Source organism: Crocodylus porosus, unplaced genomic scaffold (genome assembly GCF_001723895.1).
Source record: "Crocodylus porosus isolate Cpor-Errol unplaced genomic scaffold, CroPor_comp1, whole genome shotgun sequence".
Classification (NCBI taxonomy): Eukaryota; Metazoa; Chordata; order Crocodylia; family Crocodylidae; genus Crocodylus; species Crocodylus porosus.
Window position 1 is genome coordinate 37,622,137 of NW_017728951.1, and position 24,934 is coordinate 37,647,070.

General features: G+C 44.8%; 1 long non-coding RNA gene across 1 annotated transcript in view; it reads left to right on the forward strand.

Moving 5' to 3' along the window:
* Window positions 1-24,934, forward strand: part of LOC109324313 — a 53,306-nt gene that overhangs the window by 14,585 nt on the left and 13,787 nt on the right. The window contains exon 2 of the long non-coding RNA XR_002104901.1: window positions 5,925-6,041. This is a non-coding gene — a long non-coding RNA (uncharacterized LOC109324313). The remainder of the gene's footprint in view (window positions 1-5,924; window positions 6,042-24,934) is intronic.

A 24,934-nucleotide genomic window follows, 5' to 3' on the forward strand; every position in this document is an offset into this window, starting at 1 on the left:
CCTGGATCACCCACCTGTCTTCTGGCGTGGATGCTTTGCCCCAAAGTTTGGTGTCATCAGCGAACTTGGCCAGTCCGCTTCTGACTCCAATGTCCACATCATTAACGAAGATGTTGAACAATAAGGGTCCAAGGACAGAGCTTTGGGGGACCCCACTGGCCACAGGACACCATGATGAGTGACTGCTGCTGCTAGATGTCCCTGGGGAATGTCTCTGCACTCACACACACTCTGGCACAGAGCAAATTGTGCCCAGTAGGGGAGGGGAGGCTGGGGTCAGCACCTGGTTGGCCCCAGCAGCTTTACCTGGGGTCCTGTGCACCTTTTGGGGCTGTAGCAGTGGCAATCCAGGTGCACAGAGTCTGGCTGGCCAGGCTGTCATTTCAGGCCACATGTGCCACCTTGTTTTTTTCTCTGCACATTTTTTTTATACTGGAATTTCCCAATATCTAAATTTGGCTATGCACTGCAAAAATGCAGCATGGAGAACCAAATCACATTCATGGAGTACACTTTGCAGTGTCTCAAAAGACTCTGAGGCTCCTCAAAGCGCACATGTAAACTCCAAAGTCTGTGCACCTGTGAAGCATTTGGATAGATGGTTCTCTGCTACTGCAGAGGACTGTACTTGACAGCCCAAGAGGGCCCTTTCAGTCCTGTGTCTTAGAAAAGATGGGTGCTATATTCAAAATGCTGCTAAGGGATTTAGGAGCCCAAGTGGGACTTGAGCACCAAAATCTGTTATTCACTCTAGAAAATGTTCAGTGCTTCTAAATAAATGCATCTTCCCATCTACCCTGTGGTTTTGCTGTTCAGCACTAGTACTACATTCATGTACCTTTTTGCATGCATGCACACTCCCATATACACACAGAGGTCTGTGTGCACTTTATATATGTTTGTGTGTTTATGTGTGTAAAGCAACTGGTATTTACAAGTTGCTTCCATGGTTACAATATATATCACTATTATGAATGGCTTCATTAAACTGTCAATCAAACTGTTCTCTCTCTGACACTTTCTTCTGTATGGCCCTATGATTTAAAAAGTGTGTGTATGTGCACACATGTATGCACACAGGTGTATATCTAATAATCCCCCATAACATGCATGCACCCATATACCACGTACCCATGCCCAAACAACAACACAGTTTCATTGCTATCTGTCTCAAAGCTTGGATTAGATCTGCCCTGTGGACTCTGCCAGTTGTGGAGATATACATGCAGTCATTTATCACCCAGCCACTGGTCAGTAGCACTCTGGGGCTTGGCGTTGTTTCCCCAGGCTGCCTGGCTGTTTCTCAGGAGGCCGCAGTGCCTTTGCAGTTTGGAAGTGCTGCTGATGGGCTAGTCCCCAATAAACCCCCCAAAAGTGCTGATGTGCTGAAAGCTGCTGACATTGATGGATCTGCTCTCGTCTTGCCTTTCAGTCCTGCTGCAAAAGAGGAGAGAGAGAGGAAGAGAAACAAAGGCAGAGATTAACTCTTTTGTCACAGGCTCTGCAGTTTTACAAGGCAAGATAAAGCTGCTGTCCGGGCTGGGTGCAGATGGGACCAGCTCAGCATAGTCTGTCTGATTCTCTATGGAGTCCAATGCGGAAAAACGAACTGCACAATGATTTACTGACAGGGCCAGCACTGCTGAACTGAGGCCTACAACTTTCCCTACTATTCCCACCAGAGCCAAGGAGGCAGGGCGTGTAGGATATGTTACACACCTGCAGTCAGACCACAAAATACAAACATGCACCATTGAACACAAAAAGACAAAGTACACCCAGAAACACAAATGCTCACAATCCAACTTAACAAACATGCATAGATACTGAACAAATACATGTGCACACACACTGCAAATACATCCCATTCCATTGATGAGGAGAAAGTAAACCTGGCCTCCAGTCCATTAACCATAGACGCACAATCACAGGTACCGCTCAAGCTGGTTGAAACATGCAATTTCATTTAATTGAAATCTGCTGTTTCATCCCAGCTGATGTGTTTTGTGCAGTTGCATCCACTGACAAAGTTTGCATATAGAAAGATTTTGGGCGCACTCTAGATTGGAGAGAAGGGGAGAGAGAGACCAAATCAGAAGCTGGCATTTTGGCATAATTAGTACATTGGGGGATTAGCCCTGGGGGGGAGGAGAGGGGGCAAAGTATTTGAAGGGTCTTAGTTGATTCTTCTCGGGAAAGAAAAACAATGATGATCTCTTAAAACCTGTTCTTATCCAGTTGGCTCTAAATCAGTGGTGCCCAACCTTCTAGCCCAGTGGTCACTAACCAATGGATCTCAATCCACCGGTAGATCTTGGAGCCTCTGCAATAGATCTCGGAGCCTCTTGGAGTCAATCCTAGGCTGGGGCTGGGGCTGGGGCTGAGTGCCTGTGTGCATGCACATGTGCGTGCCCCAGCCCAACAGGTCAGTCCATGGGGGAGAGAAGGGGCGGGAGCTAAATTAAGGCCCCTGTGGTGAGGGACAGTGCCGAAGGAGCAGGGGTAAGTTGAGTGGGGCCTCAGCCAGGTGGGACTTACCTGCTGGGGAAGCACGCCCCTAAATCATTTTTTATCAATCTGCCCCGCCCCCCACTTCCTACCCCACAGACTTACCTGCTGGGAGGGTGGTGCATGGTAGATCTTGGGTTGCTTTTAAATTCCAATAGTGATCTCTTACTTAAAAAGGTTGGAGACCACCGTTCTATCCCCACAGTGGTGTGGGGTTTGTCTGCAGGTCAAAACCTGTGCGGGCTTGGTCCATAGACCTAATCCAGCCACTTGCCACTCTGATCTTGCTTCATCATATATCACCCCATTATCTGGCCACAGGGCTGCTGATGAGTTCAGAGATTTGGCAGCAGAAGAGCAGCAATTAATGCTATTACCACTCTTCTGCTACCACATTTTTGTACCCTTGGGGAGCCTTGTGGGCTGAATGACATGGCTCTGCAGGCTGCAACTGGGCCTGTGGGCTGGGGGTTCAGCACCCCTGCTCTAGATAGCACATTTTTGCCTTTACAATGATCCACTATGCAGAGACCCATAGCACGTACATCTGTTCTCACACACCCAAATGGATGCTCAGCCTGAGATACTGTTTTCCTAGACCCATCCACAGACTCTTTTCCTGACAGATATACCTGTGTACAAATACCATGCCACACATACCTGGAGAGCGCAACCATACTTAGTTTATAAATGTGCATAAAACAACTTGCACACAACTGCACTTCCTCACTTCTCACATGCAAACCCTCAAGAGCCTTTTCTCTCTGCTAAGGATCAGCAATACACCTGTCTAACACAAACAGGGTGCATCTACACAAGATATTTACTATGGAGTTGCCAAATTAGTTCCGCAGTAGTCTCAGTGACAACACCTGTGGCCCTATGAGGTGTAAACACTTGTAAACACACACATGTAGATGCTGACACAGCTGGCTGGGGCACAAGGGTGCTTCAGTGCAGGGAGCTGCCTGCTGGCTAGGCTCATACTGGAGCAGTCTTGTGCCCCAGCCAGCCCCTCAGCAGCATGTTGAGTCGGGCTGGAGCAGCTCCGACTTGGCAAGCTGACCCCCTCAGACACCCTGCCAGCCTGGGCTGCTCTGACCTAGTTCAATGTGCTGCAGTCTCAGGTGCATGTATAAATGCAATGCCCAGAAGCAATAAACTGTGGTACAAACTGCACCAGAGTTTATTCAATCAAATTAATTGCATGTGTATCTACACATGCGCCCACATTCTCAGAGGTGGGTCTTGCACTGACGTGCATATGTGGCTTGAAATGAACACACAGATAGTCAGACATATGATTTATATACATCCAGACCTCTGCAAAGGCTCCGCGTAGTTGTGAAGAAAGAGATACAGCAGCATCCTGAGTTCCTACATCTCTTAAGACATAGCCAAATGCACACTGAGAAGTGGACTGTACTGCATTAAACCCAAACTATTCATTTATTATTATTGGTACTATTGTTGCTATATATAGTAGTGATTGTATTATTTTTAGTAGTAGTAGTAAAGGCCTGATCAGAAAATTACTTTTTTTCCCATAAGAAGATTATTAAAATGATGATTTTTCATTTTCATTGATTTGGGAGTATTTCAAATTTTCATCTAAACCCCTCCCAAATTGGAAACTTATACTTTTTTACTTTAAATTGAAAACATTTTCTCATCTTTTAAAATATAAAAAAGATGAAAACCTGAACATTTTTCTAAAATGATTCCCCCCCCCCATTTCATTGACAAGCCATATTCCATGGAAAATAAATGTGTAGACACGACAGAACATTTAATATTCAGTCTAATTTTAGACTTGATTTTTCCAGCTACCTTTACATTGTGCAGTATCTCATATTCTACCTGTAGTTCTACCAGTTTCAGTCAAACTGGTCCCCTAGCAAGTTGCTGTTCACCATGCGTAAAGCTGATAGGATCAGTGCTGGTTTGAACTGTAGGGGTGCTCAGGACTCTATCAAGATCAGGGTGCTATGGTGCTGGGCATGCTAACAACAACAAACCCATGCCTATTGCCAGCTACTTCCTCTTGATAAAAACAAACCTTGGGTTTATCCCAAATCTGATTGTCCCAGGTTTTGACTTGCATAAAAGCAGGTGAGGGACAGTCATTTACACACACAGTTTGAATAGTAATTAACTTAAATTAAGCCTGATTGTCCTAGATACTGCCCAAGTACTTGAAGTGAGACCTGCTGTTGTGGCTCAGTAGTATAATTCTACCATGTGGGAGACCTGGGTTCAATTCTTGGATGTATATGTAGCTACAGCCATTGATGTCCCAAATGCCTGGACTCGGTCTGGCCTTTGGATACTATCTAAAGTGGGAATGGAAGGTCTGGGCAGCCACTTCTCCATACTTCTGCCTAGGCCTACCTGTGAATGCTACTGGTGACCTCCTATGCATACACCATTATCCTGAAGAACTGGTGGTTGTGTACTACTACTTAAAGTGAGACAATGGGCTTGTATGTCTGCAGAATAAAAGGCTTTGTCCCAGGAGAAATCCAACATCTGTTTTTAGCCTTTGATTCATATCTGCAACACCTTCATCTTAAAGAATATCTATACAAAGAAGTGCCTATACTTGGGCACTGACGAGCTCTTTAAGAACACAGGTATCCACCAATCCACCATAACTTCTGTTCTTGAATATCACTAAACATGCCTATCAACCATAAAACAAAGCACACTGTCAACTTTCAGAGAAAAATAAAAAGAACAGATCATGAAAAAGTATTGGCTTTTCAATATCGTTCACTTTTTCACTATATTTTTCACCAAATTGTTATTGAACCTATCTAGTAAATTTTTCATTTTCCAAAATTTCATTTTTTGGAAACAAAAAAAAAAAATTCTGATAAATGGGGGGGGGGGCATTAACCCTTTACACACCCTAAAAACATGCAATAAAGCATAGCTGCTACATGCCACATTCCAGCGACAGATGTAACCCACATCTGATGCACACAACACACAGTTCCTCAAAACCATTTAATGATACTCTATAGAGCCATCCACTGTCATCAGTGCCTTTCCCTGGTGTCTGTCAGGGAAAGTCTCCATGGAGATGTTACTCATATGCATGGGGGTCTCCAGTGCCAGACTGACAGTTTTGCTTGCTACCTCCTCTGGACAAGAACTAGATCTTCCTCAGTGTCTTGTGCAGCTCTGAGCCAGTAGCAATAACAATAGGAGTTTAGGCCCTCAGTAAAATGCTTATATATATGCCCATATATACGAGTCAGACACGTTACAGTCAGTGGAATTCTTCGCATGCTCCAGTTAGGTACGTGCTTAAGCTAACAGGGCCTAAACCGCCATAGATAGGGCTATTGCTGTGTGGTTCTTCTCTCTATCAGCATCTGGCCTCACCTCATCTCACACCCTCCTGTTCACAGTGAAGGCACCCAGATACACTCACCTAGGAGGCAGGACTGCCACCCACTGTCCCAGCACCTATCTCAAAGCTCCAAACCCAGGCCATTTCCACCCCTCCCGCCACCCCTCCACTCCTGGTAAGATCACAAGGACCCATTTATTCTGAGATATGAAACTTGTGTTGTTTCTTTATTGTGCTTTAATGAAACACTGTTTATTCTAGGCTTTTAATTCTTTCCATCTATTATGTTTAGACAACTCATTAACAATCATTTGTTATCATTAGACTTCAATTTTAAGCTCCTTTTCCCAGGGGAGGCAATGCGGTGCTTTTAAACATATTTGCATCATAAACAATTTCAAAGCCCTCTGTGTCATTTATTTCACTGCCCCTTCCTCTTTCTTGCAAAACCTTCATTCATCCCTGCCCCCCCGCCCTTTACCTGCACTGGGAGGAAAACACAGGCGCTCCTCTCCACTCTGGCCCAGTCCACACTCACCCCTGAACCTAAGTCTCATGCTTTGGAGAGGTTCTTATTTAGCATGGGGACACAAATTAATGTCATACTTGCTGCAACTCATGATAGCATGGGTCATAGAATGGCAAACTACTCTTTCCGCAGGAATTAATGACCATCAGCTGCAGCAAAGCTCATTATTGTCTGTTAATGATATCAGGCTAGCTCAAAATAATCTGTGGGCCAAATTCCATGTTCATTTACACTGGCTCAGCTCCACTGACTTTCATGAAGCCACTCCTGATTTACACTGTTGTAACACAACAGAACCAGGCCCTTTTGTGTGCATGTGATACAAACAGTGGGACAAGTTCTGCCTTCGTTCATTTATACCTGTACAGCTCCCATACGGCCAGACTGTGATCTCAAGAACCTGCTAGAGAAACCCGAAATAATCATAACTGAGGCCAAAGGAATTAGTTTGGTTAAAGTAATTGCAATAGAACTTGACCCAGTGACTGACAGACTTAAGTAGGTGGACCTGAGGGTGGTAGATGACACAGGAAGCATGAAAACAGAGGTGGCTTTTCCCGAAGTTCTATATAAGGTTTGTCTTTCTTGGCATTTGCAGTGTTGTTGCAAGGGGGAGCAAGCACGGCAATCACCCCGGGTGCCAAAGTGAAGGGGCACCAACAGGTGCTGCGCAGTCGGGGCAGGGCAGAGGACGGAGCCATGAGCGGCTCATTTGGCGGGGTGCAGGGACAGGGGAAAGGTGGCTTCTGCCACTGCATGTACTCCCAGGCAAGCATGTGCCCCCAGATCTGTGCGCAGGGTGAGGGCAGGCTGCTGTTGAGGGCTTTGCCCCAGGCACCAAACTTTGTTGCTATGGCACTGGGCATTTGTACTGCCCCCAGCTCATCACCCAGCCTGGTCAGTACTTGAAGGCAGAGAAGAAAAAAGTATGGCCTTTTTAAGCAAGCTTGAAAACAAGGCTTAAAAATTATTCAGAATATTGCTGGAAAATGTTCTCCAGCTTTACTCCTCATAGCTTGAGAGTGGCTGTTTCCAATCTATATCCACTGCTGCTGCCTCAATACCCAACTCTTTTGCCCCTCGTCTATTAACATGGGGTGTCTATTCATGTGCTCCAGGGTGGCAGCGAGTGTTTTAATTAGAGCGGCTCCTGGACAGCTGTTGTAATTAAAATGCCATAGTGTCACATGTATTAAGCATCCCATGTTTTAAAATGACTGTGGAGGTGCTTTAATTAAAGCTCATTTGATGAGCTACAGTTAGAGCATTCCGCCGCCATTTTGAAATGCAGGATGCTTAATACATGTGACACTGTGGCATGCTGGAGATTTCTAATTAGAATGCATCAGAGCACATGTATAGGTACCCATAATGCATTTCAAAGTTACAGTGTTTCAGACTAATTAGGAGATTCTTATGTGACAGCCCCATGGAAACCTGCTGATTACAGGCCCCAGTTCAGAAAGGCACTTAAGGACATACTCTAAGCTCATAAACCATCCCACAAATCAATGGGTCTGATTCTAATCTATGCATAATTGGCTGGAGTATCTTTTTTTTTATCAGCTAGAGTCAGCTCATACACATATTTTTGTCAATAACAGTTCCTCCATGAGTATTTGTATATAGCTTGGTTAGCTTGAAGGCTCAAATGGAGAACCCCCCAGAACCATGAGATTTTAGGATATTTGCCTTTTGATACCAATGAGGTGGATATCTACAGGATTCTCTTTGCAGCTATGAGAAGACACAAGTCTTAATTACACAAGGTGTAACCATGACTCTTAATACCAAGGCTTTATGAAAAACACCAACTATCAAGAGCTTCAAAATTATCATGAAGGTCTAGCCAGGAAAATGGCCACACTGAAATAAGCTTTTTTATTAAACACACACACACACACACACACACACACACACGAAAAAATCTATTTGAGTCGCATGCTAAGTAAGAATGTTTGCAACTATATTTTCCTCTTACCAGAAAGTGCTCTGCCTATGCCAGTGAAAAGGTTTCAAGCAGCTCAATTATAGGAGAATTTCAATTTTAGAAGAATTTCACTATAATTTTTGGTAGTGTTGAAGGGATATTGTAGCTGTGATATTTCAAATTTTTCTCTTCTGACATTTGGAAAATTTGAAATAAAATATAAAATCCTGACCACTTCTGTAGCTGAATGAAAACCAGGGTGGATAGGATGAGCAGAGGTTTCTATTTTTAAAAAATCACAATACACTCAGAAATATGAAGGAGGAGATGGTTTTTTACTTACCGTAGTAGCACTTTCTGAAGGAGACTCTTGCCCTCAGAAGCTCCTCCTGTGTTCCAGATAGCCTTTAGAAGGCTGCTGGAAATTTACACAGTTCTTTGCACTGGATATACAACTTCTCTACTGAGATAAATTTAGATAACTGATGCTAGCTCTTAAAGCTTGTAAGTATAATCCTTAAATATAATCTGTGGTTGGAGCCATTGCCTGAGGAGTATCTAAAAAAATTCTTAGGGATCCTTGAAACCAAATTGCACTGAAATGTGCTTCAGAAGGAGCCTGTCTAAGAAGCTGTTTGCCCTTTCTCCTGGGGATCTCCTAAAATGAAAAACAAAGAAGGGAAGAATTTAGTACATGGTGCGTGAAATGTGAGAACTGTCGTGGAATAACTGGCCTTTGTGATGCAGAAGATCAGACTAGATGATCATCATGGTCTCTTCTGCCCTTAAAATCTGAGTCTGTGGTTGTTTACTGCTCCTTTAAGGTCTGGAATGGGTTGGGATGGATTCAGGTCTCAGCTTTCTCAGATGGGAGCAATTGTGCCTAGAGATAGCTGGGGATCTGTATGTAAGTGTGGAGTGGCCTGGATGGAGCTTTCCGGCAAGGCTCTGCTCACTTTGCTAGCTTGATCATTGCTGTCATTTCATATTCTTCCTGTTGTTATTCTGATCCAATTAAAGTCATTGTAGTTAAGTGAAAAGTCACAATTGGCTAATTGGATTTCAGGAGGCAAAGCACCCTTCAGGGGCCAGACTTAATTTATTTTTTCTTACAGTCTCTGAAACTGTTCTTAAGCCACAAGAAGCTAATCCCATCCTTGGGGAGCACCCGCTCTGGGAAGGGAGATTACTTGCCCCTGCTGCTTTCATAGCTGCCAAGCACTAGCCATCTTGCACTGGGCTTGGTGGCTATGTATTTTGAATTGCTGCAGCCCCCAACTACATGAATTTCCATGTGGATCTTCTCCACAACTACCTTATATAGATCCCCAGCTTGTACTTCAAAGCTTCTTGCCTAGCCTGGCCCAGAAATGACTGCTACCTGTCCCTTTCTCTCTCTGAATATCAGAACGACTTTGCCTCACCCTTGCATGTGCTGTTGGACGATGTCAGAATTAGCAGGGAGTGACTGGTTCACAGATTTAATAGATTTTAGGGTCAGAAGGGACTTACTAGATCATTGAGTCCGCCCCTTGCCCTGGGCAGGATTCTGACCCACCTGGATAGCGGACCTAATCCAAAGGCCTCTGAAGCCAGTGGTGGGGGTCTTTCTATTAGTGTCTGTTGTCTTTACATTGGGCTCCGACATCATGAGTGACCATGCTGAGCACAAACGGGTATCTGCGTACTTGTCCAAATGCTGTCCAAGAAATTAGCCCCTCACCCAGGTTCTGGACCTGCGCCTTCATTGTGCCAGGCCCCAGCACTCTCTAGGCAACTGGGGCTGACTATGAAGCCAGTCTAAAATTTCCTGAGCGTTCAGACATGTGCTGAGACCTAACTTTGGAGATGCTAATCCCAGTCACAGACAGGGACCTCAGAATTATGTAATTGGCTTAAAAAACACACAGCTTTTCAAAAATAATACTCCTTGAATTCTTTTTAGTTACCTTTTAATTTTTAAATGGTAAATAAATCTCTCAGGACACACTTTCCAGTTCTCTCTGCACGCATGAGTATTAGAAGGAAAATGAGATGATCATGTGGTTCCAGGAGCAGGAGCCCTAGGTAATATACCAACTCTGACAAGCGTTGCAGTGAAATTGTGAGAACTGCCAATACTGCAGCTGGACTGCACAACGGACAATTTGCATAATACCAAAGTCCATAAAAAAAACCACAGGGACCAACATTTGCAAAAGTAGCTGCTGAGTGATTTCAGATAGCTAAATGTAAGATACAGCAGTGGAAGAGGAGGTGTACAGTGGTGGGGAGTGAGTGGGAGACTTCATGGTGCAGTGAGTGTGGGGGGATTGCAGTGGCAGCTGCTTTTCCCACCACAGTGGTGAAGGGGAGGGGGGACAAATTTCAGACGATTCTCTAATAATTAGATTCTAGATGTGGAAAATTTCAATACAGTTTGAATTTCCATGTATGAACTCTAATCACTGGGTGCCACCTTAAATTCAAAGTTATGTTGGATTTGGGTAAATACAATGTATTCCACAAGTAGGGGAAAAAAGGCATTTAGGACTCTGTTCTAGCTCTCAGAGTCAGCACTAGGGAAGGAGGAATTAGTACCATGGAAGGTAAATGGTGTTTGAGGTTGTCAGCCAAAATAGATGATAGGACTCATATAAAAAAGTCCATGAAAACCTTTTTTTCAAAAGAAAATTTGACAAAAATGAGCTTTTTTGGATGAAACATCTTTGCTTTTCTTAAAAAGAAAATTCAATTTTTTTTCCAACTAAAAAATGTAGCCAAATCCTGAACATGTTTGTGCTTTCACCAGTTTTTGGCTGAGAGAAATATATATATATATATATATATATATATATATATATTTGTGATAAAAACTTGGTAGAAATTTCCCCTCTGCCCCATTTCCATTGGTTTCTGTTGCTTTTGAGCACTGTCTTAGAAATCAGCTTAAAATGCCACATTGGGAGCTGTTGGATACTGGTTGCTTCTGAGACCCTAGCCTCATGCATAGAGATGCTGATATAGAGAGCACTTTTACCTCAGTTCCTAGTAAGCTCGTACAAAACACATTGGGCAAAATCCTGCTTCATGGTTACATACCTAAATGATGCTAATGTAACTGCATAAGATCAATTTTTGGCACTTATACAGAGTTTGGATTTTATTTTCACCTATGGAAAAATAAGATTGCTGAAGCATACACATGGTGGCAGCAATGACCTGGTAGCTAGGGCACCTGCCAAGAGAGCAGGAGGCTTTGGACCTGCATCTCCCACTTTCCAGCAAAGTATTCTAACAACCAAACCACAAGCTAGCTAGTGTTTAGCTTTCTCTCTAGTCCTCCTTTTGAAGCTGGATCACTGAAAAGCCACGAGGGAAGATATGTGGAACCAGGAGGAAGGCAAAGCTGTGAGATGAGCACTGCCTTTAATGGGGTAGAAACCTGCCAATTATACTATTTCCATTTTAGTTAACACATACTCAATGCAAATTGGAGAAAAGCCAGGGCAAGAATTCAGACAAAGCCTTTCTGAGGCAGCCCCTTCCACTGTTCTTAAACCATCCCATTGATATGCTTATCCAGACTCTTCCTGGAAACCTCCAAGGAAGGAGATTCCACAACTTACCTAGGCAGCCTGTTCCATTGTCCCACTGCTCCAAGAGTAAGAAAGTTTTTTCCTAAGATTAAATCTATATTTCCTGTGCTACAGCTTAAACCCATTGATTCATGTCCAGCCCTCAATTGGCAAGGGTGACCTCCTTCCCTAATATTTGGAAACTCTCAGCAGTGCAACAGCCTAGCCATTCTGAATTTGTGCATTTGGTTTTACGCCCCTAGATGTAGCACCTTTTATTGTCCCTCTTGCATTTCATTTTGTCCTCTAGAATGCAGTTCTCCAATTCATCCAAATTCCTTCCTTAAATTGTAATCCTATCTTCCAAAATGTTTGTCAGCCCTCCCACTTTTGTGTTATATGCAAAACTGGTCCAGCAACTCTCTATTCCTACATCCAGGTCATTAATAAAAATGTTAAACAGCACTGGACCCAGAACAAACCCCTGTAGAACATCCCTTGAGACCTCCTGCCATCCATCCATTTATTCTTTGCAACTAATTATGGGTCTGTCTACCAGTAATTCTACCTAGCCCTCATTTCTCCAAATTATGTACAAGAATGGCACATGGGACTGTGTCAAAAGCTTTACCAAAGTCTAGATGTCACCAAACTGACTACCCTGTCAAAGAAGAAAAGTGGGATACATCCACTTGCTGCCTCCCACTTGGCAGAGGCATCTTCTGGTTGCTTCCAGGGCAACTGCTCCTCCCCACTGGTCAGCTCCACCAACTCTTCTGCAGCCCTCTTCATCATCCCTCGTTGAAGCCACCCGTGTGCTGTGTACCCCTTGTGGAGGCTCAGCCCCCAGACTGGAAACAGACCAATGGGAAAACCTGAGGGGTTAGTTCCGCCTCAGGTCCTCTTTTTCACCTTGCCCCTGGGTCAGGGTGGGGCAAGCCTTCTTCCTGCTGTCTCCTGGTTGGTGTGGAAGAGTAATGTCCCCATCAACTGGCCTGAGTCATCTAGCTCAAACCATCAAGCTGGGTTGCTGCTGACCAACCTTTTACACTATGTTAGCTTTCACTCAGTCTGCTGGGACCTCACCTATGATCCTATAATATTTGACTTTGCAAATGTTATAACCAGTGACCTCAAGATCCTTTCACCTCATTCTTTCAACATTCAGAATGAGGAATGAGTTCTGCCAGGCCCTGCTGACTTAAGTTCATTCAACTTGGTCAAAAGCTCTCTGATGCTCTCTTCACTTGACCTGGAGTGCTTCTGCTCCTCTCTTTATATGAATTTTGTTAGTTGTCTGTTTGCAGAGGCAACACAGTCATTAAGCAGCAAGGTCTTCTTTGCATTCACCATTAATAGCTCACCCTCACTCTGGACCCAGTTTCCCTAACCTTTCTGGTTTGCCTGACACATTTGTGACCCTTCTTGTTGTCTTTAGCTTCCCTCACCAATCAGACCTCCCTTTTCACCTTAGCATCTCTGATTTTGTCCCTGCAAGTTCTTGGTATTATTCCTTGCTATACTTAGTAACCTGCCCTATCTTCCACTGCAGGTATGTTTCCATTTTGATTTTGAAGTAGCTCCCTGTATAGCCACATTGGCCAGGTCCAAACATGCAGGCACATGTAATTTGTGGTGCCACAAACCTCTTTGTGGTGCCACAGACTGCATGCGCGGAACATTAAAACATGTCCCATGCTGCAAATGCAGCATAAGGCCAAAATTTGCTACTAGAAAATAGTACCAAAAAAAGTGCTGGGAAAAAAGCAGCTCAGAGCATGCAAAAATAGGATGAAGAAATAGTAGAAATAGCTTACTGTTGAGTCTCCAATACTTTAGATACTTTTATATTTTATCTGTCCATGGGACCCCATCTACTAATTCTATGAGATGGTCAGAATCTGCCCTTTTTAATTCTAGTGTCCTTGTTTTGCTATTCTTGTGCTTTCCTTTTCCTAGAATCACAGGCTTCATCCAGATGGGTGCGGCCTGGTGGTATGTGATGCTGCAGACCTGTCTGCAGTGTTCTGCAAGGTAGCAGCACCGGGGGGGTGACCCTAGGAGATCCCAAAGTCAAAAAAATCCACATGAAAGAAAAGCAGGGTGGTGAATACAAAGTGCATGCTGTGCAGAACTGGAGCCTGGATGGCAAGAGCCACACTCCAGCTGCTGTCCAGGCTCTGAGTGGCAGGATCACTACGGCTACAGCTTCCTGAGGCTCCCAGGACCCCAGATAAAGCTGCTGGGGCCAGCACTGTTGCTGGACCCAAACTCCCTTACCCCACCTGGGGTAACCTGCCATGCACCAGAGGGTGCGTGACACAGGCATCCCCAGAGAACAAGTAGTGGTGGCACTGGGTGTGCCGCTGCTTCTTGTCTCTGGGGAAACAAATCCACTTGTATGGACACTTCCAAAAGTTCTATCATATGGTTGCTTCTCCCTAAGCCTGTGCTTTAATCAGCAAGCACTCTGCCTAATGAAGAGGCTTACTGGAGATTGAATCTTAAATCTGGTCTCTGATTTGAGCCTCCTGTTTACCACTTTCCACTGTACACCCAACTCAGAAAACAATGGCCTAATCATCCCTGATTCAATTCTACTGAAATCTACAGCATTACACCACTGATTATAAACTAGGTCCTTAATATCCTGGTTGCCCCTGATTCACAGGTATGCACACAAAACACAACCCCTTGTCTTCCTAGTTCTGCCTTTAACCTTCAATACCACTTTTGCCTTGAGAACGTTCAATTTTACATAATGCTGATCTCTTTTATGACTCCTTCCCAGCCATCTTCTTGGCCAGACCTACTAGGTAGATGTTAGAGTCATAAAAAATGCAGGCTGGAAGGGACGTCACAGGCATATCCACACAAGTTTAAAAAGAAGAGGGGTGGTACACTTGGTCACAGCACATGCCATCGAAAACTGCAGCATGGCCAGCTAGAGCCACACTGCCGCTGCCAGCCAGGCTGTGTGCTCCTGGCTCCACTGCTGCAGCCCCAGGAAGCCCCCAGGACCCCAGGTAAGGCTGCTGGGGTCAGCCCATGTGCTGGCCCCAGCCTCCCCTACCCCACCCAGGCAATTTGCTGCATACCACAGTGCATGTGTAGGGGCATTCCTCGGAGACAAGTAGCAGGGGCACAACTATGTACTGCTGATGTTTGTCCCTGGGGAAACTCATGTGCATGCTCATCTGGATGTGCCCCAGGAGGTCATCTAGTCCAACTCCCTGCTCAGAGCAGGACCATCCTCAACTACATCATCCCAGCCAAGGCTCTGTATACCTGGGTCTTAAAAATCTCCTAGGACAGAGACTCCACAACCTCTCTGGGTAGCCTATTCCAGTGCTTTACAACCCCACTAGTGAGAAAGGTTTTCCTAATATCTAACTTAAACTTCTCTTGCTGCACCTTGAGCCCATTGTTCCTTGTTTTGTCCTCTGCCACCACTGAGAACAGTCTAGCTACTTTCAGATAGTTGAAGGCTGCTATTAAAATCCCTCCCAGTCTTCTCTTCTTCAGGGTAAATAAGCCCAGTTCCATCAGCCTCTCTTCATAAGGCATGTGCCCCAGGCCCCGAACCATTTTCTCCATTTTGTCCACATCCTTTCTGTGGTGAGGGGCCCAGAACTGGACACAATCCTCCAGATATGGCCTTGCCCATGCTGTACAGAGGGGAAGAATCACTTTCCTTGATCCATGTTTTCACCTGAATTTCCCTTATCTATATGCCTCAAGGGAAAACATATTTGATCTTCTGAAATTCCCACTTCTTCCAAATTTCACAAATCCAGCTCTCCAGGACTTCTCCAAACCAAGGATGGACATCCACTTTTCTGTCCTACAAACCGAGCACAATTCTGAAGTGCTGATGTTGCACTCTGAACTCTCGGTGCCTTCAAGAGTTTTCTTGGCAACAAGTCACTACACTTTCTCAGATCCTTTTGGAAATCCCAGCTACAAAGAACATCAGGAGCAGAAGCACAGGTGATTTGCTAACACATCCAGTGCAGGTAAGCAGATTAAGACTTCTGATGCGTGTGAATCTATCTTACTTTGGCATTCTTGCTGCTGGATCCTCAATCTAATTTGGTGCAGGAATTCTTGTGCTTGTAGGTCAAATGTGTCTCCTATGAAGGCCGGGTCTATGGGCAAATGGCCAGGCTCTTCATCAAATCAATTCCCAGAGCCTTATCTGATGTCCATCAAAGTCAGTGGAAATATTCCCATGGGTGCTACATCAGGCACGTTAACACTCCACACCTTCCCATACATAATCATTCTATTATCTCACTCTAATTCCCTCTGCAGGGAGCTTAGGTCCTGTTAAAAGGCTGTGACACCTCCTCCCTACTCCCACAGGAGGTCATGCTTGGCCTTTGCCCTGAGAGAGCTTGCAGTTGGCCAGCCGTGGTACAATAAGGGTTCTGCAGGCACCTCGCTCACCCGCAAGAAGATCATCTTAATGCAAGAGACAATATAAACATCATTACTCTGTTTAATCAGGGTAGTTTGCTGGATGACTCTTTCGGAGCAGAGCATTCTGCTTGCAATGGAAAATCCCTAGATGTTTCCATGCATGTGTCAAAACAACCCACTATTGAGCTCGGAGAGGGCTTATCCTATAAAAAATAATAAAGCTCCCAGCTCAACACAGAGGAGGCAACAAAAGCAAAAGAGCAAGGGGGGAGAGAGAGGGAGAGAGAAAGCAAGAGAGAGACAGAGATAAAGAGAAAAAACCAAGGGGAAGATGATTTTCTATCAACAAAACAGCAGGGACAAATTCTAGTTCATCTCATTGGAAACGTCTCCTTCATGTGCAAACAGCGCCTGGAGCCAGCACTAATCTCCCAGATTAAAGCCTTTTAATAGCAATTAGTCCTCTCTGCGCACTAACCCACTGGACACTCCATTGCATATTGGGGAAGGGGGGAGGCTGAAGGGAGCATCACTGGCAGTTTAACCCTTAAATGTCCTGATGAATCTGCATGCTTTTCCTCCATGCGCAAGCTTATGCTTGGGCGGGAGCATTTTAGTTGCTAAAACTATTCCTACAGACACATAGAGAAAGGCAGTGGCCACACCTACCTATGTGCATGCCTGTGTCTGTGCTTGCATGTGTATGTGTAAGTGCTGAGGTCAAATACAGTCAAAGAAGAATCCAGGATCCCTGGGAAATCCAGAAGACCTAGATCTGAATTTTGCAGCGTGACGCCACACCTGGAGGGGAGGAGGAGCTGACCTTTATGGCAGAGTAGATGTATTCTCAGCAGCACTATCCTCTGACCAGATTTCAGTGATACAACAACTAGAAGGAAAAAGGATCTACAGGTGGTGAGTTTTCCAGGTATACCAGATATTCACTTTCATGCTATCAGTCCTCAGAAACATCACTATGATGCCTTTCCTCCCCCAAGCACCCTCCACTACTTCTGGTCAAAGAAGTTCTTGCTGTGGGAAAAGGCTGTGAGCTTCCCATATTCTCCTAAGGCTCTCATCTGCTGTTTTCAATTGGTCCAATAATCTCTCCTGATAAGGGGACAGAACCCATGGCTCCTCCACCATCATCCCGGTGTCCTAGACATTAGCCAGCACCATTCTGGATCTGAAGGCTCATCCATTCCATGCCAAACATCAGCTGTCCTCTCAAGAGCACCATAGCCTCCTAGGAGGCTGGGAATTTTTCTCCTCCCAATTTAGATTGGTAGCCTGCCAAAAAAAAAACTACGCCTGGGAGCAGTGGGAGCTCCCCACTTCCTGCAGCATTTGAGAAGGAGTTAGACAGCCAAACAAAGAGATCCAAGCCAGATGTGAAACTGCAAGGTGCCCTGTCTGCACCAGGAATAGATGCAAAGAAGCCAGACACATCTCTCCTCTTCCCTGTGAAGCACAGCTGAAGGATTCAGAGAAAGAACTTTGGAGCAGAGGATGTTGGTGCATCTGAACTTCCCAAAGTACAAGGCAAGCAGAATTTCCTGGAAGGCGCCACATCAGCTGCCCTGAAAGTGATTAAACCAAACAGGACAGAGAAAAACCTTCCGTGAGGTGACTGCAGGGAGGAGAGGGAAAACAACCCTGCAACATTAACACTACATCCTCCGTCAGCAGTGGGAGCTGCCAGATCCAGATTCCCCCCCTAACCCTGTACCCCCCCCAACACACACAACATCTATAGGGGTAGTGCAATTACTATTCAGGCTGGGGGCTGAAGAGAGTCTCCTGGCCCTTCTTCTAATGTAAGGTTATTGTAATTGATATGAAGGTAATTGATAATGTGTTACGGTGAATAATGTCTTCAATTTTCTGCTAAATCCCATTTTTGTAGCCATCTGGGCTCCTCCAACTGCCCCCCTGGGACGCCGAGTAATAGATAGTAATTATTCTCAAGTCATTTACTTTTTCAAAGTGTTTAGTGCTTATCTGTTTTACAATTAAAATGGAAACGACCCTGATTCACTTCCTTTCTTTTTTATTTAAATAGCATTCACACACACACACACACACACACACACACACACACACACTCCCCTACACACTGGAGCCCAGAGGGTGTATGTATGTGTGTTCATGTGTGTATGTGTGCGTGCATATACCTAGCACACAGAAACATACAGCATAGTTGCATTTACACCCTTTACTCACTTACATACAGGAGCTAAGGAGGTGTATGAGAACACAGGCACATAAACCACAGAGAAATGCCTTGTGTGTGTCTTATGCCCTGCTGCAGGGAAGCTCAAGATACATGAATCTTGAGGCCACTTGAACATACACATAGTGTGTGCATTCTACACTGCTCTGTATGATTGCAACTTACAACTTGTGTTATCACCACATCGCAAAATACCACAAAAAGTTATCACAAAATACATTCTACATACTGTACATTCGGGAAGTCATGGTGCTTTTCCACATGGACAGTTATTGATACAGAAATATGTTTTGAACAAATAAGGATGATGCAAAGTCACCCGCATATTGGTAGGTGCAAAGAGATGAACATACAACATACATAGGCATGCATACGTACAAAAAAAGTACTTCTGGGTATGCATGCAAGCACATACAAACATGCATCCAAGTACATGCCACAGAACAGACATGTAACTGAACAGGTGCAAATAATTAAGTGTACCATCAACTGAAAACGTATTTTGTATAATAGGTAGAAGTGTTTCAAATTAAAATACAAACTCTTCCCACCATTTGCAAATGCTCATGTAGGTTCTTAGTCCCAGGTGACATACCAGGTGAGACATGATTTAGCTCTTTTCAATTTCTCCTGTTCCCCACCATGGAGAACATAACACAATAGAATGAAAGCTCTTTCAACCCGCAGGAATCTCTGCAGCAGCAAACTGGCCCGTTGGAATTCTTGCTTCTACAAAGTGGGCCAGCGGAAGGCCTGCCCAGTATCTTCACTGGGCAAGAACATCCAATCCAATTTGGCTTATGCCCCAGCACCCCAAAACTAACCCAATGGAAACTCTGCTGTTCCCCCCATACGTAAACTGATCTAAGAAGCAAGCTTACCAAAGTCCTGATCCCAAGATTTTTCAGGTAAATAGAGAAATACCAAGATTTTCTGGTTCAGTGGAAGCAGCATAACAACTCTGATGCTCCCAATATCAAAAGCATGGCTTTGGCAGAGTGACTTGTACCTCCATATTTCAGAAACTGCCATAATAGAAATTCTGCTTTACCACAGCCCTCCAAAAAGTATTTCCCTCGAAGTGCTGGACAAGTGCAACACACAGAGTTTGGCCACCTATGTAACATCAGCAGCAGCCCAATGTACTGCATGGCCTGTAGGAAATCCGAATGCTGCTCTATGACCTCTGAGATCTCTCCACTGGATCCTCTTCTGTGCAGCATGTACTCAGAAACTAACCAGGGTCTGCTGCCAACTCAAAAAGTGAAGCCCAGTGGATCAGACTTGATTCAGAAATGACCTAAAGGCTAGTCCAAAATAGCTGCCCTGCCCCAGTGTATGCCCGAAGGATCCCTTTTTCATGAAAAAATGTACAAGTAGACAGAGCTTCATATGAGAAATCAGAGCTGTGGGAATGGAGGACCATGAAACCCATTGGGACAGCCTCCACAGTGTTATATAAGCATTCAAATGTCTCAGTGTTTGTCTACAGATCAGAATCCAAAGTTTTCAGAAATGGCTACCTAAAGTTAGCCCATATTTCAACATCTATTTGAGTGGCCTGATTGTGCAGATGGCAGAAAACTCAATGATTCCCTATGGCATACCAGACATCTAACCTTCAGGCCTCTTATTTAAGTGCCTTAGCCTGAAGTCAAACTTTAGGCAAACATTTTTTTGGAAGGCTGGTCCTGGGCCTTTATGAAGCCTTCTGGGATGCACATGGCAGGGCACTACAGCAGCTCATATGAACAGTGGTTCTTGTCAAAAAGGGCTCTGTGCTAGGGCTAGAGTCTGATGTGGCCTGTTCAGCTACACCAGGGGGTGTAAGACAGTAAGAACTATCCCGTTGCCTAGACCTAGTTCTGACTGATGCTAGCTCACCTGCTTACTCCTTTCCTGATGTGAACGAATAGGGACTGCACAGAGACTACCCTGTCTCCCGCTTTCTACTCACTGGACAGAGCAGAGGGATGGATGTAGGATGCATATGGGTTATGCTCATCTGCTACCTCTTGGGGCTTCTTCAGGAGAGGTACATCTCCCATGCTGGTCCTTGCTCATACCTATGTCAAAACAGACACTAAGTCCTTTACCAGCTATGCAAGGTTTTGATGCATAGATGGATAAACAGGGGTACAAAGACAGACAAGCAGACCGGACAGCTAAAAAGATGCCTTCTGTTTTGTAACTTAATTTTTTCCCATGCCTTTGACTTTCAGGATGATCTACTGGGCAAGTGCAGCATCCAGACCTAGCCACCAACCCCATCTCCCTGCCCATCCTAGCCACAACCCCACCTGAAGTACCAGAGGCCCTCTGTCCTTACCCCACCTGAGTGCTGCCTTCCTTCCTGGCAGGCAAAGGCAGCCTAAAAGCTTTGTGAGGGAACCTTCTGCTATTCTGTTGTCTGAGTGTAAGTGTTGTTTTTTTTCTTTTCAATCCCTTTAATGACTTTTCCTGATGCAATCGGCACAGGCCCGCACCAAGACTGCTTCCCCTGCTGAGAGGGAAACAAGACTGAGGGAAAAGGGCGCCGAGGGAACTGTTCAGAGGCAAAAAAGGGTGCCGAGGGAACCGTTCGGATCCTCAGTTCATCTCCGCCGCCCGCCGTCCCAGACTGGGGAGCAGGATGGCGTGCTGCAGAAGCTAACCGAGGGAAATCTCCACCAGCGCTGCAGATGAGGCTGCCTGACTCCTTTATGGAATGGTATACCTGGGCCACAGGCTGGGAAAGAAGGGCAACGGTGTTGCAGGCTGGGAAAGAAGGGCTTTGGGGGATGTGTGGTGAACCACACACTGGTTTCCACACAACCGGGAAGCTCATCACCTTTGGGGGCAAAACAGCAGAGCAGCTAGAAAGCAAGCACACATGAGCATTGCAGCCATGAAATGTGGGAGCTTGACAGAAGTGGAATTTAAGACAGCCTGCAAGCCCCTGGTACAGGAGCAGGCAGCCAGCCTCTGTCCCAGGGGTCTCTTCCTCTCCATCCTGGAAACAAGCTGAATGCTTTGTGGAAACTGAATGGATCTTTCTCCACCTGCTCCTGGTACTTGGCTGGACAGTGAGCACACCGAGGTAGGGAATGTGAAAGGGTGAGGTAGAGGTCTGCCCACCACGGATGCAGAGACACATACATGAGAACACCAAACCTGGCCCTGACTAGCTGAGGCTGGTGAAGACCTGCCCCCTTGCTCCTATTCACCCACTTGCAGGACCACCTTATCTTGGCAGGCAGCCACTCTTCACTGAATCCAACCTAGGATAGCTCTGGAGAAGCCATCCTAGAGGACTTCCTCACATTGAGTTGCTGCTAACAAGCCATGTGTACTGGGAAGCAGAAGTTGGGGAACAGCAATGAGTTGCCACTGAATGAGAGTGACAAGGTTCAGAAGAGCAGGGGCTTGCACTGATGAAAAGAGCAGGACCATACTGGTCTTCTGTCTGGTCCCATTGAGAGGAGGGCAATGCTACACTGGCCCTTACATGTCCAATGCTAGGTAGCTGGTACTAAGGGAGAACTGTGATTCCCATACATGTTCTATAATAAAATTTCCCTTCTATAGTTCCTTCCATCTGTGAAGAAGAATTCTTCAACAACCTTTCACAGGAAAAAAGAAATCAAGTCCCAGCTGGCTCCTCTCACAATCTGTCTGTCTGGTCAGTATCCATATTCATTGTTCCTGTTTCTTATTGGTACTGAGGTAACATCCAAAGGTTACAAGCAAGAACACAGCTTCCAGGAGCTAGCTGCTGTACAAATACATGCCAAACCAAAGCATTCAATAATAAGAGGTGGGGACCCTGAGGCACAGAGAAGTGATGTGAGTTGTCCAAGCTCACAGACCAAATCAGAGACAGAACAGAACCCAGACTCTAATCAGAATTATTCAATTTATTGGTGATAATCAAATTTCTCCGACTCTCATCTGTACTTTTTCATATTCTCATAGGTACCACTTAACATAATTGGCCCTAACTTGCATGCACAGAATCACTGAAAAGTACTGGAAGGAACTTTGAGAAATCAGTTAGTCCAACCTCCAGCTCTGAGGCAGGATCATATGTACTTAGACCATCTCTGATGGATGCTCATCTAACCTGTTCTTAAATGCCATCACCCAAGGAGACTCCACAGCATCTCTAGGTAGCTAGTACCATAGCTTTACTACTCTTATTAGAAAGTTTTTCCTAATATCTAACCTGAAGCATCTTAAATGCAAGTTAACCTGATTTCTTCTTGTCCTTTCCTCAGTGAACCTGTAGAACAGTTGATCGCTGTCCCCTTTATAATGCCCTTTAACATATCGGAAGACTTTCAATATACCCTCCCACCTTTACAGGCTCCTTCTGTCTAGACTAAACAAATCTGGTTTAATCAACTATTTCTAGTTTCCGAACACAGTCATAGAGAAGTAGGGCTGGAAGGGAACTCCAGAGGTCATGTAGTCCAACCCCCTGCCTGAGGCAGGATCATCCTTATCCAAACCATTCCATACAAACCATAATCTAAACTCTATGTAAGGCTGCCGTCAACCCTGACACAACACAGACCTAACACCCTAATCTGCCACAGGTTTAAAGCAGGGGACCTATGGCAGCCAATGTCCTACTTGTTCCATTGCCTCACTATTCTCACAGTGAAGATGTTTTTCCAAATATCCAATCTAAACTTACTTTGCTGCAACTTCCAGGCAATTAGTCTGCATCCTCCTCCCTCCAGGAAGAAAGAACAGGTGCTTTCCCTCTTCTTTATGGCCACCCTTCAAGTATTTGAAGACTGCTATTATGTTCCCTCTTAAGTGCCTTTTCTGCAAGCTGAATATACTTAGCTCATTCCGCCTCTCCTCATACAACCTGCTTTTCAAGCTCTCGATCCTCTTTGTTGGCCACTTCTGGACCCTCTCTAACTTCTGCATGTCCTTTTTAAAATGTGGAGCCCAAAACTGCATACATTTTTCCAAATGAAGCCTAAGAAGTGCTGAGTAGAGAGGCACCATAACCTCCTGTGTCTTGCACCTAATGCTTCTGTTGCTGCATCCCAAAACTGCTTTTGGCTTTTGTGCATCACACTGTAGACTCACACTGAGTCTGTGATCTACCAAGATTCCCAAGTCTTTTTCCATAGTGCTGCCATCCAGCCAGGTGTAAGGTGGTTTTTATATTTGCACTTTTGATTATTCCTCCTAAGATGTAGCACCTTGCATTTGTCTTCATCGAACTTCATCCTGTTAGCTCTAGCCCAACTTAGCGATCTATTGAGATTTTTCTGAATTGCACTCACATCTTCTAACATGTTGGCAATCCTTCCCAGTTTTCGTGTTGTCTGCAAACTTACTCAAGGTTTCTAGGCCAGCATGCAAATCATCAATAAACTTCTTATTCTTATTGATCTCCTTTGGCCTCTCTCCATTTTAGGCACATCTTTCTTAAATTGTGATGTACAAAACCAGACACTGCATTCCAGCCAAGACCTCAATACCAAATAGACAAAAGTGACTACCTTCCATGTTGTGCATGTGACATGTCCTTTCATACATCCCAGAATGAGTTTGTTTTTTCTTGCAACAGCATCCCATTGTTGGCTCATGTTCACCCCACCCCATCCTCTTTTTCTATACTGCTGCCAAGCCAGTTATTCTCCATTTGATATTTGTGTATTTGATTTCTCCTTGCTAAGCATAGCATTTTGCACTTGTCTATACTGAATTTCATCTAGTTGATTTTGGATGATTTCTCCAAATTATCAAGATCACTTTCAATTCTGTTCCTGTCATCCAGAACACATGCAACACTACCCCCCAACCACCACCCAGCTTATCTTTAGTGAGTTTTATAAGTGGACTCTCACTCTCATTCTTACTTCATTAACACTTCATCAAGTTGTTAATACAAATCTTGACTAATACCAGAACCAGTTAGACCTCTAGTGAAATGCTTTTCCAGTGTGACAGAACCACTGACAGGTTCATCCATAGCAAGGATTAATATACATCCAGCTTAGTACTGGGTTGACTATTGAATCAAATGGGAGTGTTAGGTATTTGCACAGTGGATGGGCAATTAAAGGCTCAATTCTCCATTGCTCTTTACACCAGAGCAGAGTGAGCCTATTATGTTGCCATACTGTTTGATAGCATTTTACCCTGTCTTTGCACTGTTGTAAATGACTATACAAAGTGTGGCGCAATGAAGAATCCGGCTTCCTAGTGCTTAGTAAGAGAAAGACTCGAGGACTGCAATTGTGCTTCTTCTGTGTTGCATGGAAAAAAAGAGACAGCATAATCATTCTATTCTTGGACACCCCTTGTACTCGGCCTTGGTGAGGCCGCAGCTGGAGTACTGCGTCCAGTTTTGGGCTCCACAATTCAAAAAGGATGTGGAGAAGCTTGAGAG